This window comes from Dermacentor variabilis, chromosome 8 (assembly GCF_050947875.1).
Source record: "Dermacentor variabilis isolate Ectoservices chromosome 8, ASM5094787v1, whole genome shotgun sequence".
Classification (NCBI taxonomy): Eukaryota; Metazoa; Arthropoda; class Arachnida; order Ixodida; family Ixodidae; genus Dermacentor; species Dermacentor variabilis.
Genome location: NC_134575.1, coordinates 160,611,455 through 160,626,662, shown reverse-complemented (window position 1 = coordinate 160,626,662; position 15,208 = coordinate 160,611,455). Strand labels below are relative to the sequence as shown.

The window sequence follows — 15,208 nt, the reverse complement described above, 5'->3', positions numbered from 1 at the left end:
GCACATTTCGCTTTATAGTGGCGTTTGTGAAGTTTTATACGCAGTTATGCCGGCATGCTGGTGCATAAAAATGATTCATAATTTATGTGTGCAAGGCATGTGAAAATTCTGAGAAGTAAGATTATTTCACAGTACAGCCTAACCATAACCGTAATTGTTAGGAGCATCATCAACAATGAATAGAATCGAACAAGCGAGAGCAAGCCGAATAAGCCCCTAAACTCATTAGAGTGATTTGGCGAAGCCGAGTAGCTCCAATGCACTGGCTGGCGCCAGTAGAATCTGGTGGCTCAACCATTGGAATTGACGTCTGTCACCGCAGGGTGCGATGAGACTCTGGGCTCTCGCGCCGTTCGCTGCCGCCTGCATTTCATCATGCGTTTCCAGATGTATTGACGTATTTCCGATATATGTGTTTCCGTGTATTTTACCAACCAATGGATAATTTCTAGCAGCAATTGTTGATGAACCTCCGTCACTGATTTATTATTTATTCAATATTTATTTATCATATATTTATTATTTATTTGCATGTTTCCTGAGGTTGATGCCAAAACCCGCTGCCCCTCGACATTAACGCATCGAGCGAGTCTGCCACTTCTATATAGCTCTCTTTCGCCTGCGTTTTTGCTTCGCTCGCACTTATCCTGTTAGCCTTGCAGTAGATGTAAGAAGGCCGCGCACGCCATAAATGTTCGAGATCTGGGAAAGTTAGAAAGTAACAATTGTCGGTGTCTGTTACCTTTCGCCGGCTATATCATATTTCTTCTTTTTTATAAAGAAGACCCCGTAAATGTCGACTTCGGTGTTTTCCGCTCTGCCATTATGTTTCTCTTTTCCAATTGCGTGACCGCATTCTACCGATACAATACTCGTAAACACTAACGCGGTTCTAATCACAAACGACTGCGTTCTCGTCGCCCTAAATGGGACCGCTCTCTTCCTTTGTCTCACAGTATGATTTAACCCGTGAACAATCCTACTCTGGAAAGTGGTTATAGTGCTTGAACGTAAAAATTCGCAAGTATCTGAAACAATCGCTGGCGATCCTATGAGCCACACAAGTGCACCACCGACTTGCAATCCCTGAAGCTTTTATGCACCTCGGCAATACGATTGGCGTTCATTAGTAAAGTGCGGCACGCGTTACCAATGAAGCTAGTCGTAAGCTTGGCTACTTCCACCAGAAGCTTAACACACCTCTCTCCCAGATAAAATTTGAATTTCGATTTTATTTCGCCCTAACTTAGAGTTTGCCAGTGCTACCTGGGATGATTACCAATGTAATCAAGTAAGCAAGCTCTAGGCAGTTCAGAAGCGTGCAGTTGGAGTTGTTCTGTCGTATTATATTTATTTCACTAATATTCTGCTCCTTCATCAAGGGCTATATCAAAAGCTTTACGCCGTAGTCTTTACCGCGGTATGGAATGAAAGTTGCTGCCGTCTTATTCAACGAATCAGCAACCACACAGCCTTCTAATCCTCACCGGCTTACGCCTTCACCCATCTAATTCTTCCTTTGTCGAGCAGTAAGAGATTGAAAAAGACGGTCTACCAACGCCGCGCACATTACAGACCCCAGCGAATTGAAGCAAACTATCATCCTACTCTTCAAGTGGTTGTGTTCGCCCACCCCCGTACGTAATGCCCGTCAACGAGACATAGACGTTTAATAGTTAACAAATATCAGGAGTTATGAAGCAGGTATGGCCAGGTACTGTACCAAGGAGGCCCAGTTTTATTCTGGTGGGGGAGCGCGTTTGCTGAAGCTCAGCGGGCCTTAATTTGGCTGCACCTGAACTAGCATAGTTCAACCAGCTTTCAGCTCATTTCCCCGAGTTTCAGGCGCCAGTTCAATCCTCCAAAATGTAGTTGGCCTGGATCGAGCATTCAAACTTAGGATTGAGATTTGAAACCCATTGTTCTACCTGTACTTCAAGCTACCACCGCGAGAACAGAATATACAGAATAAAATGCACCAGCGCGCCTACAGTAGGATTCCCTAATCATGACCAGGAGCTTGCAACTACCATCTGAAAGAAAAGTGCAGAAGCATTCTTTGTATTTCTTTACACGTGAGAGACAAACTTGGAGGTTAGAAATTATGTTTGAGAAGAAGTTAATGATCGACCAACGAGCGATGGAATGAAAAACGTTGTACGCAACTTTAAGATGCAGGATGACGGCAGTGTTGATTACGAAACAAACGGGGGTAGCCGATGTTGTAGTTGACTGTAAGAACAAAAAATATAGTTGGGTAGTTACCTGCGCATAGGGCAGGTAGCCGATGGCCGATCAGCATTTCTGAATTAGTGTCAAGGGAATGGAACTGCAGCCCAGGATGGCAGAAAATTGAGTGTGGTGCAAAAAATACGAGATCTGCAGGCACAACTTGGAAATAGCTAGCCCAAGACAGGGGTACCAGGAGATCGCTTAGAAAAGCCTTCGTCCGGCAGTAGACATATAAAATAGGCTCCTGACGATGACGTTGAAATAATGAATAAATAAATAAATACATCTAACGACTTCACGTGTTATAAAGGCCCAGAAATATCTTATTCTACTACGGCATCTCAGCTGCTCGCTCGGGCAGCATAGACAAAGGGATTATGGAAAGGAGCGCTGGTCTACCAGTCGTAGTTATCATTGTCTAGTTAAGCCCACTTCAGCGCATAGGCGTAACCGGCCGTTCTTATTCTGTTGCCACAATTGTCCGCTGCCATCCTCAACCTCATCTATTATAACGGAATATTTATCTTGTTTACTCGTCAAGATTTGGTTAATCCTCCACATTCCTCCGCTCAACACCAATCTATCCTTTTTTCTGTATTAGCTTGCGAAGGACAGGCCTGTTTGGAATGCTGAGAAATTTATAGCTCTGTAAAACAGAAGAGGGAGCATAAAGAACGCAATACTTTCATTACTTTCTATATGATTATTCATTTTATTTCGGATACCACTTTCTTTCGTTCAATCTACTTGCTGCGGGATCCTAAATTTCTTTGTAGGCTTTCTTTTGTGAAAGTACAAATTTGGCATGTTAGCTATATGAGCGCTAGCGAATTACAGTTAGCCATTTCAAAACACTGATGATATAAATTCCAATGACACCACAGGATAACGCTGTAGAGCAATGACCTTATTGTGATGTACCTGCTCTTTTTTTAATGGATCTCTATCAGACATAATATGTTCAGCTATCTATACGTAATAGTAATGGCTCAAACGCAATGCGAGGATTTGCTTCTAGTAACGTAATGGCATAAACACCGTAGGTAAATAAGAAGATTTTGACTGCTGCGGTAAATGTTAAATGTGTTCGCACTAACTACCTTTGTGTTCGCACAACTTCAGTTGGCGTCGTCACCATTGTCATCAGTGTCATACACGGTGAAAGGGAGATATCTGTCAGAGATCTCCAATTACCACACTTTTGCTCACTTTGTTATATTCAACATTTTATTGATCTCCCCACCCCACTTGATACTGCGCCGTCTTTGACTGCATTTCCCTGCCCTATACACCCATTTCGATGCTCTGGTAGCCCGTTCTAGTAAACATTTTCACTAGGGATAACATGATTTGCAAAGTTCCCATGCTTTCTCTAGATCTCAACTAAAATTCCACCACTTTGCTCTCCAACCAATAATGTCGCCTTCCTGTGTCTCCAAATTGTCAAGTTTTGTCACATCATTCCTTCTGCCGCCTTTACTACTTTAAAAATTGCTTTCGTCAAAATTTCCGCCACAGGTAGACTGGTAGACGGCAGTCTTTGCACTTCATTTGCTATTCATGCCTACCCAGGAACCAATCTAAATTTCCTTCGTGGGTCCTTAAAAGCGTGACGTCTACAACCTCTGTAATGTTGAGAGTCAATTAACAAGAAAATGGGAACAACTCCTCTGAAGATTTGCCACCGGGGCTTACAATCAGTAAGCATGGTCCAACGACGAGGTCGAACGACGAGCGATATAGCGCGCTCTATGATACCGCCACACGCCTTTGGCATTTGATTGTTTTAACGAGGTGCGTGGACGCCATCACTCGAGAAAAAAGAAGGAAGAACGAACGGGACTCGCGCGATGAATCTAACCTGTAAATAGTTGCTTGTCTTGCTGACTCCTCCTTCGCTTAACATTGTCGTGGAGGTGGAACGTTCCCCGTCCTCGCCATGGAGCTCCGAAGCGGCGCCACCGTCATCTTCTCAGCCATGGCTCCCGATGGAAGCAACCCGTTGCCACCTACACCTGCGGCGCCAATCACAACGTACGTGACGGATCCTAGTCTCCGTGATCCTGGCATGTATGATCCCCGTGTTAGTCTAAGCCACCACCAGGACCCTAGCATCATGCTTGCCAATGTGATTTTTTATCTGCACTGCACACCGCATGTTTTGTTTCACACCCATGAGGTCACGCTCTCCACCGGGGACATCTTCAAAGCGAGGCTTCACGACCTATTTGGCAACCAGTCAGGTCGCCAACATTCTGCGCGAAAAGAGCTTGCCACCCGTGTCCAGTCGTCGTCAGAATCGTATGCCTCCTACATACAGGACGTGCTCACGCTTTGCCGGAAAGTCGACGAGCACATGGCCGAAGTTGACAATGTGGGCCATATCATAAAAGACTTCGCGGACGACGCCTTCAATTTGTTAGTCTATAAGGACGTTTCTACCATCGACGCCAAAAGCCGCAGCGTCGTCCTACAGTTTTCCTCGCTCTCAAAGACCCCTGCCACATCCTCTTGTTCCGCTCTTACCGCCACACGACCATTTCAAGAGAACGTCACACGTATCGTTCGGCGTGAGATTGAAGCGGCTTGTCCGGCCCCCCTTCATCCACGACCCATTGACGGTACCTTCGAACAAGCGGCCTCGACTATTTGCGGCATTAAAACAGTTGTGCGGCAAGAAATTGCAAACCTTGGCATTCCTACCGCCTGCTCTGTCTCCTGACCTGATTCGGCAACCATTCCCATCTCCACAACCTGTAATGACTATTATTTCACTCCCAGATCACGCAATCCTGCTGAATCACGAACCCCAGCCGCAAACCGATCTGCTGCCGCTGCGACCGTGTTGGTCATGAATCTCGCCACTGCCGCACCACCTGGATGCCGCCGTACTGGAGCTCATTTCCTGCTCCTCGCCCATACGTCGGCGCTCGCCGTTATTCACCTCGCCGTCTGTACCCTACTTCTGATGCCCCTGACAGCCGCTCCTCGGTGCGGTCACCGTCGCCTCAACGCCGGCGCTCCCCGTTGCCCCAACCTCGCCGCTTTTCCTCGCCAAACCGACGGACGGAAAACTAGGCCTTGCAGCTTTCGGAGATAGTGCTGCTTCACGTTAAACCTGTCTAAATCCTCTGTTGACGCTCCTTACCAACACGAACCTAACTGAAGTAGACGTAGATAGTGTTCCAGTGATGGCGTTACTTGGTCTTGGAGCACAAGCCTCCATAGTGAGCGCTAAGCTATGCCGTCGCCTCAAAAAAGTTCTTACGGCTGCCATCACTCGAGCCGTACGCGTCGCCAATGGCGCCACTGTTGCCGTCGGTGGTATGTTCAGCGATCCCATAGGAATTGATGAACGCCAAGTTCCTGTCCTGTTCACCGTGCTGACCGGTTGCCCTCATGTCTTGGCCTTCGGGCTCGACTTCGCGATGAAACATTCTGCCCTCATCGACTGTTTCACCGCTACGCTGTGCCTCGAGCTTCCTCTTGATTCAGACGCTCGTCCCGAACACCCTCTGTACAACAGCGTTTCTTCACTTGCCTCCAAAAGCCGTAACGTTCGTCGAATTGGCCTCAACGTCAACCGTGCCTGATGCCGACTATGTGGTCACACCTATTCGTGCTGTCCTCCTGGCGCGCGACATCCCTGTGCCCCACTCCGTCGTATCCCTTGCCGCTAATCGGATGTGTCTCCTTCTTATCAAGTTCGGCTTGGCGAAACAAGTGTTACCTGAAGGCATAGCGATGACCACGCTCCGGTCAGTGACAGACCACCTCGTCACAGCTTTTTCAGCCGACGCTTCTCCAGATCCTCCTGATTACCCGCAGGATTCCCTGAACCTCGATGGCCAATTACGTCGCGTGGTCACTCCGGACCTTGCACCTGACCAAGCAGCTGCCCTATATCGCCTTTTGCTTTCCTACCGCGACATATTTGACACTGACAATCGACCACTTGGTGAGACGTTCCTTGTTAAGCATCGGATAAACACTGGTGATGCTGGTCCCATTCATAGCCGACCGTATCGCGTGTCCACTGCAGAGTGGCAAATTGTTCAGAAACAAGATACTAGCCAGAGGCATTGTTGAGCCCTCGTCGAGTCCTTAGGCGTCGCCTGTCGTGCTCCTCAAAAATAAACATCGCACGTGGCGTTTCTACGTTGATTACCACCAACTAAACCGGATGACTAAAAAGGACGTTTACCGTTTACCACGAATCGACGACGCCCTTGACTGTCTTAACGGTGCCAAATACTTTTCGTCTATCGACCTTCGATCTGGTTATTGGCAGATTTCCATCGATGAGCAAGAGCAAGAAAAGACCGCTTTCGTCACTTGACATGGCCTGTACCAATTCAAGGTTAAGCCGTTCGGTTTATTAAATACCGCCGCCACGTTCGAATGGATGACGGACTCTCTGCTTCAAGGTTTCAAATGGTCAACTTGCCTTTGTTACCTCGACGACATCGTTGTGTTTCCTACTACATTTCAAACGCACCTTGAGCGCGTTGCAGCTATCCTTGACGTCTTCCGCAAGGCTGGGCTCCAATTAAACTCATCGAAGTGTCACTTTGGGCGCTGACTGATCACAGTGCTAGGCCATCTCGTTGATGCTTCCGGCGTACAACTCAACCCGGGGAAGGTTCGACCAGTAACTGCCGCTATTCGGCAGACTGATTTTTGCTTAATTTTGGGTGAGGCGGCGGGAATGTATGCATCCGCAATCTATGGTGTTGTGTAATTTCGTGAAATCTGGTCATTCGATCTTCTCACTCCCAACTCATCGGTAGCCGGTGAGGCGCAGCTAACCGAGGCTTGGTCCGTAAGCTCTCGTGCTATGCGGTGCGCCGCCTCATTGCTACCGTCTGGTAGTGTGTAGCGGTTGCCCAGATGAGATGGACACTTTTGTCGCGGTTATAAACTAATATTAGGAGTAGTAGTGCCTCTGAGGAGATTCGACCACTGGCGAAGTTTCGTATAGCCGTCTGGGAATCACTGATGATTATGCCTGCTGGTGCTTGTGCTATGGCTAGCGCAACAGCTATTTCCTCTGCGGCTTCACTGTGTAGCGTGTTCAGTGTAGCGCTCGTCGTGCATTTTCCCTCGTAATCTCTCACCACTGCTGCGTAGGCGCGCTTGTGTCTGTATCTAGCTGCGTCTACAAATGAGGTGTCCTTGCTGTTACCGAATTTCTTCTGCATATTGCGTGCTCTGCTTTCCCGTCTACCCTGATGGCGGGTAGGATGTATATTTTTGTGTATTGGAGGGTTAGTGATCATGTCTCTGATGTTTCTGGACATGTCTACTTTGACGCCACGTTTCGTAAGATACCTTATACCTACACGATCCAATACTTGCCTACCTGCTGTAGTTTTGGCACGCGTTCGTATTGTGCTAGCCGTTTTTGCTTCGATTAACTCGATTAGCCTCGATTAGCTCATCCGGTGTATTGTGGAGACCTAGCTGCAGTAGTCTATCGTTGCTGGTGGTGATAGAGAGTCCAATTGCTTGCGTGTAGATTTTTCTGATTATGCGGTCTAATTTGTATTTATCTGACAAGTGCCATCGTAGGTACGGTGCCATGTATGCTATTCTGCTTATTACGAACGCTTGCACTGGATTAAGCAGATTGCCTTCTTTCATTCGACTATGTTTGTTGGCTATTCTTTTAAATAGCCGCATGATTTGAGATGTTATGTTATCGAATTTGCGTATGGTATCTCTATTGTGGCCGTTACCTTCAATGATGAGGCCCAATAGTCTGATCTTGTCAACCTTGGGTATGGGCTTACCATCTGCCGCAGTTAGGTGAATTTGCGGATTGTTTCGTTCCCCGTAGTTGCGTGGTTTTCGACGACGTCGCGATGGTACATAAATGGGGAGCTAAGATTTCTCTGCCGAACACGCCAGCCCGGTTATTTCCAGGTATTGTTCAAGTGCTACTATTGCACGTTGTAATGTGTTTTCAACCTGTCCATCGTTGCGATCGCTCATCCAGAGGGTGATATCGTCAGCATAGATGGTATGATTGATGCCATCGATTTCCTGTAGCTTTGCTGGTAATACGATAAGAGCCAGGTTAAACAGCATCGGTGATATTACTGAACCAACTGGGGCGTACCTGCGCTTCCGATCTGCAATTCTTCGGAGGTAATGTCTCCTATCTTAATGTGTGCCTTTCTGTTAGTAAGGAAGCCTGGTATATAACTGTATACTAGCTGGCCTAGGCCAAGCTTACTTATTCTGTTTAGTATTGTTTCGTGGATAACATTGTCAAAAGCTTTCTCAGGTACAATCCTAGGATAGTTTTTGTGTTCCGACTTTGTTATCTATAATTTGATGCTTAAGTTGGAGCATTGCATCCTGTACGGACAAATTTCTCCGGAAGCCCGAAATTGTAGGGGGGAGCACGTCGTTATCCACGAGATAGCTGGTCAGTCTCGTTAGGACAACGTGTTCCATGAGCTTGCCCACACTGGACTTGAGTGAAGTGGGTCTCAGGCTCTCCAACTGTAGCCGCTTGCCTTGTTTAGGTGTTAGAATAATCTGGGCCGTTTTATATTGTTATGGCATTGTACCGGATTGCCAGCATTCGTTCATATACTTGGTAAGTTGTTCTAGAGAGGCATCATCGAGATTTCGGATCGTCTTGTTTGTTATTCTGTCCAGTCCCGGTGCAGATTTAGCGTTAAGCTTTTATAGAGCTGCTCTCAATTCCACCTCGCTAATACCTTCGTCTAATTGTCTGTTTTTGGTGCCTGTGTATTCTGGGCGAATTGCTGAGTTAGCCCGAAATAAATACTTTGCCGCTATCTCATTGATAAAAGCTGCTTCAGTTTTGTCATGTGCATGTGAGATTTCCTTTATGTTTTGTCTGTACGTGGCTTTACTTTCCTCGGGATTCAAAGGTGCCTGAGGAAGTTCCACGTTCTGGACAATCCTAATTGATTATACATATTGGTGCATGTTGCTTCCCCCTGTTGGTTACGGAGCTGTTGTGCGTATGCTTCTATATCTAAGTTAAGCCGGGCCAGCCTGTGTCGGAGCGTCCTGTTGTGTCTCTTAGTTGTCCATCTCCTCAAGAGACCTTCTTTAACTTCCCACATATGTGGGCGTTTACTGTCTGCCTGCTCCAAGTGCGCGTCATGGAGGATTACTTGTGTCGATGCGTTAACATCCTGCTTAAGCTGCGTGATCCGCTCAACCATGTCTATGATAGTATTGTCATTTTTTTCTTGTGAATTTTTCTGAGTTTGTTGAAATAATCATATTCTTAGATGTTATATTTGTGCTCAGTGATCACCTTACTTGTCGGTGTTATGAGGCCAGGGCCAATAGGGCACTTCTTCCCTTCCATTCCGGTCATACGAAGCTAGTCAAAAGGCGCCCTGCTAAGATGTTCTTAATTATAGAGCTGGCCACCTGCAGTCCTGCACAAATTTAATAGGTTCAAGTTTTTACGAATGAGCTTCATGGCTCCTAAAGCCTAATTTTCCATCCAACTTCAAGGTTTGGGTAGCAAAATGATTACTCCGGCTAGAGCCTCCTAGGCCACTCTTTCCAATACCACTCCTCCCGGCAAGACACCATTAGGGATAAAAAGGTGTGGGGGTAGGTGGATGGGCAGGAGGTGACAGTTAGGCAGGATCAGGAAGCCACAGCACCCTTCGCCCCAGGTGCCACGCTTACGCTCTGATGTCATTCTTCTGTTCGGACTTGGTGTTGACTCGTCGTTTCTGCGTATTACTGACAAAAGTAGCTGGACGTACCAAGATTTTTCAGTTACCTGGCAAGAGCGAGAGAGAAAGAGCGAGAAAAGTTTATTGGTACGAAATTCAGATGTCGGCCTGAGGTACATTCTTGTAGCCAGCAACTCTGCGTTGGGGGAAGGGGAAGAGGGAAGTAAAGCGAGAAGAAAAAGGCGCATGATGGGTGACAATGATGAGGAAAGATGTAAAACACATAGCTCTTTACATAACTTCAGGCCTACCCGTGCTTTAAAAAATGAAGTAAAGCATGGCTAGCCTTCAAACTTAATTTAATGTCTGGCGAAGGGCCTAAAATAACGTCCTCCGAAAGACGTCGGCTGCCGAGGCGCGTAAGAGCATTGTTCAATTTTGACGCTCTCCCACGTACTGAGGCCAGTCACACCGCAGCTGACCTATAGTCTCTTTCACATTGCACAGTTCACAGTAAGGAGATTCCGGCGTCACATGAAATGCACGTACCCCCGCGCAAACGCCACTCCCAGAAGAAGGCTGGCACAGCTGCATTGAATTTTGCGTCGTAGCCTAAATTGGACAGTAGCATCCAATCTTTGGAGTCATCACTAGCGATTAACCGGATAGTCCCCGTGCTTTTCGGCCTTTGTTCGGATGACACTTTAGAGAAGGCAACTGGCATCCGCCCTTGAAGAAGGAATCGCAAGCAGTGGCTCTGGTTCTTCGAGCAGCTTCGTCGCTTCCGCATCGGCCAGTCTATTGCCGTTTACATTACAGGGACTGAAAATCCACTGAAATGTAACGTGGTGGACGTTCTCTTGCGCTAGAGTGTATAGTTCGGCATTCTGAAGAGCCAACACTCATTAAGAGCTTTCCTTCCTTACGAGTCTTAGTATCTGCAGAGCTGATTTCGCGTCACTTAAGTGAGTCAATTCTTGAAGAGGCTGTCGCAAAATATAGTGCACTGCCTCATTGACCGTCACTATTTTGGTCGATGTTTGTGTCGTCTTGTTTCGCACAAGAAACCGTCGAATGACTTCATGCGCAGGCACGACGAAAGCCGCACCTGACGCGTACGAAGAGACCGATCCGTCTGTAAATACATTCACCGATGAGCCAGATTCTTTTGAAACATATTCAAGTGTTAGATGTCTGAGGCCTACGGTAGGTATTCGCGTTATTCTAGGAATCCATGGAATTGCTAGACGTATTTGTATTTTAGACATTACCCATGGGACATACGTGGAATGTCAGTAGGGGCAAAGTATGATGGTGTGGCAGATTTTAGGCATTTGTGGCCCTCGAAAAAGCGGAGTCCGGCCGTATGTCTTGAAGTGTCAATAAGGGGTGGCGCCGGTGACGGCACAGCAGCTGCAGGAATAATAGCAGAGGTTCGCATCGCAGAAAGACAGCTATAGGGATGACGCGAGCTTCCTGAATTGTACCATAAATTGAGGTGCAACGTCGAACCGCTAGATATGTTCTCTGAATCTATGTCTACGCACTTTCCAGCGTATGCAAGCATGACGGCTCATACTGGTAAAAACTTGCAGGCTGTATCAAATACATCCGACGCTGAGAGAAAGATACAGCCTGAGTAGCGAATGCTCAGGTGGGCCCCAATTCATACCCGCCTTAAAAGGAAAAACTTGAGCAAGTCCCGTGGATTTGTTATGTAACATTGCCACATGCTTCCACCATGAAAAACCGCAGCCAATGACAACGCCCAGGTATCTCTGCAGGGCCACATATGGAATGACATTGCCATTGATAACAATCGGATACCGACACATAAGCTTTCGTGTTAATGCTATCGCAGCGCACTTCCCTGTGGCCAGTTGCAGTCGTTGGCACTGCAGGTACCGAGACGCTAAGGCAACATCTCCCCGCAATCTTGCACGAAGTTGTGGTCGCGTGACTGCGGATGTCCGTATGGGGGGGGGGGTCATATGTCGTTGGCGTAGGTACGGATAGGTACTGTCTCAGGAATTATTTCCGCAATCACAATAAGGGCAATAATGAAAAGGGTTGGGCTGAGCACTCCTCCTTGAGGCAATTGGCGGACAACAACATGCCTTCTCGTTTCACCATCATTCGTGGACATGAAACCTGTGCGACCATCTAGGTAGCTTACAATCCACATGTATATGTGGCCGTCCATGCTCAAATTAATGAGGACGTCAAGAATAGCTTCGTGCAGCACATGGCCATAAGCACTTTTGATATCTAGACAAACTGCTCCTACAAGTCGGTGCCTCCGTTTTTCGTGTTCGATCGTGGACACGAGATGAATGACCCTTCTATAGCAGATCGTCCACGTCTACATCCAGTCATCATTTCAGAATAAAGCCGACTTTTTTTTAATGTACCACACTAATCTATTTAACAACATCCGTTCCATCACCCTATCGACACAGCTAGCTAGAGCAACTAGTTCGTAAGGCGCTTTTCCTGGCTTTAGCAGGGTAACCAAACGGCTGGTTTTCCGTTTTTTCGTATCTGTACTGGACAACCACGTTGAGTTGCAGTGTGACAGCAAGATATCCCGTCCTTTCACGTCAAGGTGGTACAGGGCAGTATATGAAATACTGTCAGGTCCAGTGCAGAAGGTCGTTTCGAAGCCGCAAGTGCCGCGTCCAATTCCGGCACCGTGAAAGGGAGGTCAAGACGAGTATCGTTAGTAAGGGGTGCTGACATGCTGACATATCTGTACTCGTTAACTCTCTTACAGAAGTCCTCAGCGACCCGCACTTCCGTCACAGGTAAATGAAGTGATAAATCAGGGAAAGGCTGCTTTTGCTGAAAAGGGGCACGAAGACCTCGTGCTATCTGCCCGATCTTAGAAAGTGGCTTTCGAGCAACCAGAGAGTGTCCTCCATCGTTGCTTTCGCATTTTTTGAAGGTTATACCGTATTTTTCGTTGAGCTGGTCGACGTAAGACAAGCCCTAACGAACGTTTAGTTCGCCTACGCTTCCTTTCCGCTAGACGACGGATCCTGCGGAGCCGTTCATACTCAATATCAATTGTCGTTCTGGATGTAGGTGCACTGATACACTTTGTTGTCATCTGCACTGAAGATGTAACAACGCCATCTATTTCAGATGGTGAGGTGATGTCTCCGCAATACTTTTGTACAAATGTAGATAATGTGGACCAATCAGTGCAGCGTGCAGCAGACGCAGTTGATCAAACAAACAACTTGCTCTGCCCATATGTTGGTATATAATCACTCCCACGCGTTTCTACGTCCGAGCACCAACTGAAAGAGGGCAGGAGGCTCTGAGACACACTAGTAAGGTCTAAACAACTGCTGGAGGAAGTGCTGCGCATGTAGGTGGGAGACCTGTCGTTGATGACAGACCTTCAGTGTCAATGAAATCCATCAAGTTCCTACCACGGCAGTCCATTGCGGCACTTCCCCAGTAAGCATGGTGAGCATTGAGGTCTCCAAGAAGATGAGGTCCTGGAGAACCTTGTAACACAACAGTCGATGGGTAGGAGAGGTCATCTTTGTCTAGGAGGCATGTAGGCGCCAATGATCGAAACCACCTCTAGCTTGAGTTATAATGTAACCCAGGCATACTCATTGCTATCATATGGAGTGGCTTTGTGCCTAACAAACGTCATGCCATCACATATACAGATTCACATTTTGCTCTGATGTCTATCTTCACGTGACCATAGCTGGACGTATCTGGAAAGGCGAAATGGCGATGTGAGATTTGGCTCGCATATCACAGCCACTGGGACGTAGTATCCGAAAACACGTTGCCTAAAGTCAGACATGCGGCCGCTTCGACATCAAGCTTACCATTGTATTATAACAGAATGATGCTTGTTCTGTTGCAATGTCGAGTGTTTTACCGTGAGAGGCATGATTGCCACCCTTATTTTAGAGCCGCTAATAGCGGCTCCATAGCATCTAACGTCTTTACCACAGATACGGCAGTTGGCGTTGCCAATCCGGCGAGCAATATTCGCGTAGTGCTTACTAGCTATTTAGGCATGCCTATCACCTTTTTATTTCAAAGCCTTTCGTGCCCTCTTGGCTTTTGGGGAACGCCGGAGAAATACCTCCACCTGATGTATTTTGACGTAGCGAAGGCCACTCAGCAGCAGGACAGGTTGGACGAATGTTGGAGGACGCCTCATTCCTTTACGGGCGCAAATGTAGTGTTGGACGCGTCCCTTGTCTGTGGTGGCCTTCCTCTCTCTGTGGCATGTTTTGCAGCGAAGGTCGCGATGGAAGTGTCTCTTTTAACAGGGACTTACTCTGGGAGCAGCGACGCCGTTGCCGCAACAAGTGTGTTGCGGAAGGGATCGACAGCCTCCTTGTACGTGGAGTTCGCTATGATCATTTTTCTCAGAATTTGCCTCCTCTGCCACTCTCTGGCAGTCCTCGGATGTCACTTCATGGCCTCCGGAGCAATTTGCTCATTTGATGGTTTCAGCCGCACAACATCCTATCAAATGGGTTCCACCAGATCTTCGGCACGATGCAGGATTCCTACATATAACACTCGTGTGGCCCAGTTTGACACACTCGCGATGCTTTAACGGTTGTGGCACATGGTCGTACTGAGTGTGTCACATAGCCTACGTTGATCGATGCTGGCAAAGAGGATGACTCGAAGACCAACGACGGAAAAAGAAATGCTTTCCGTATTACTTTGCGGCTAGGCAAAGCTAACCACATTTGCGGAAGGTTTACACAGTTCTCAAAACGACATTTAGAAGAACATATTTGCACTTGCCAAAGGCAGAGCAGGTTTTAAAAAACAACTGGCTGGTAAGAACGCGTTGAACAGCCGTATGATAACAATGGAGGACACTGTAGTGAAGGCTGATAAACAGTTATATGCACTCATATCTAAAAAGGATGACTTAGTAGGAGTCGCAGAAACAATCTAGTTATATACGGACAAGTAATGTGGAATGTTGGGCTTGTTGGTGAATAATCATCATACTTTGCTGGTGAAGCAACACACTGACACGGTCACAGTGAAGACACACACACACAAAAGAGGACACTCGCTGCACTCGCACCTATTCTAATTCAGAACGCATACTTCATATTTTTATACCTGCGCACCCTCAGGCGTCAAACAAAATCAAGGCACGATTATAGGCATTTTTTAAAAAATATTTGCCCGCGCATACACGGGCGTCAAAGATACGGCACCTATCTATCATGATGTGCAATGGTATCGTATTTGTTGCACCCCTAACAAACATTTTTGTTACATAATTTTTT

General features: G+C 47.1%; 1 protein-coding gene across 1 annotated transcript in view; it reads left to right on the top strand.

Annotated features, from left to right (window-relative positions):
- LOC142590696 (uncharacterized) overlaps positions 1-15,208 on the top strand; it is a 512,892-nt gene that overhangs the window by 115,285 nt on the left and 382,399 nt on the right. The window lies entirely within an intron of this gene.